At 38.0% G+C, this 719-nt stretch overlaps 1 protein-coding gene across 1 annotated transcript in view; it reads left to right on the top strand.

The window, feature by feature from the left end:
• The window catches only part of LOC106879044 (multiple PDZ domain protein), a 293438-nt gene that overhangs the window by 30959 nt on the left and 261760 nt on the right, over window positions 1-719 (top strand). The gene's annotated exons all lie outside the window — the stretch shown is intronic.

Raw genomic sequence — 719 nt, 5'->3', positions numbered from 1 at the left:
TAGTGACAGGTAGAGGCGAAGAACAGTAGAGGGAAGAATGAGAGGGGGAGATAGAAATAGAGAGAGTCGCGTTAGAAAAATAGTTAAAACTTACTGTATAAAGGTAACGCGAGCGTTCTGTCGTGATACAAACAATATATGAGTATATGCATATATATGTACATGTATGTATATACGTTCATCTACATGTACATATAGATACATAACTGGGTACATGACGTGGCAAAAGAACAAGGACAAAATGGTAAACAAGGTGCAACAAACAAGCAGGCCACATAGAAACATCCCCTTCATCAGCTATATAAAAAATTTTTAATCTTTTTACTTGTCTTTAGCCATTTGACTGTGACCATACTGGGGCACTGTCTTGAAGAGTTTTAGCCAAACAAATCAATCCCAGGACTTTTCTTTTTTTAAGCCTAGTACTTATTCTATTGGTCTCTTTTGCCAAACTGCTAACTTACAGGGATGTAAAAACAGTAACACTTGTTGTCAAGTGGTGGTGGAGGACAGACACACACACATAAGTATATACATATATTTATATATATGAAGGTTTTCTTTCAGTTTCTGTCTACGAAATCCACTCAGAAGGCTTTAGTTGGCCCAAGTCTATAGTAGAAAATACTTGACCAAGGTGCTACTCAGTGGGATTGAACCTGGAACTATGTGGTTGGGAAGCAAGCTTCTTACCACACAACCATGCCTGCGCCTATATA

Source organism: Octopus bimaculoides, chromosome 23 (genome assembly GCF_001194135.2).
Source record: "Octopus bimaculoides isolate UCB-OBI-ISO-001 chromosome 23, ASM119413v2, whole genome shotgun sequence".
NCBI classification, from domain to species: domain Eukaryota; kingdom Metazoa; phylum Mollusca; class Cephalopoda; order Octopoda; family Octopodidae; genus Octopus; species Octopus bimaculoides.
The sequence above is the reverse complement of the archived record's forward strand: the minus strand, read 5'-3'. Positions and strand labels throughout refer to the sequence as shown.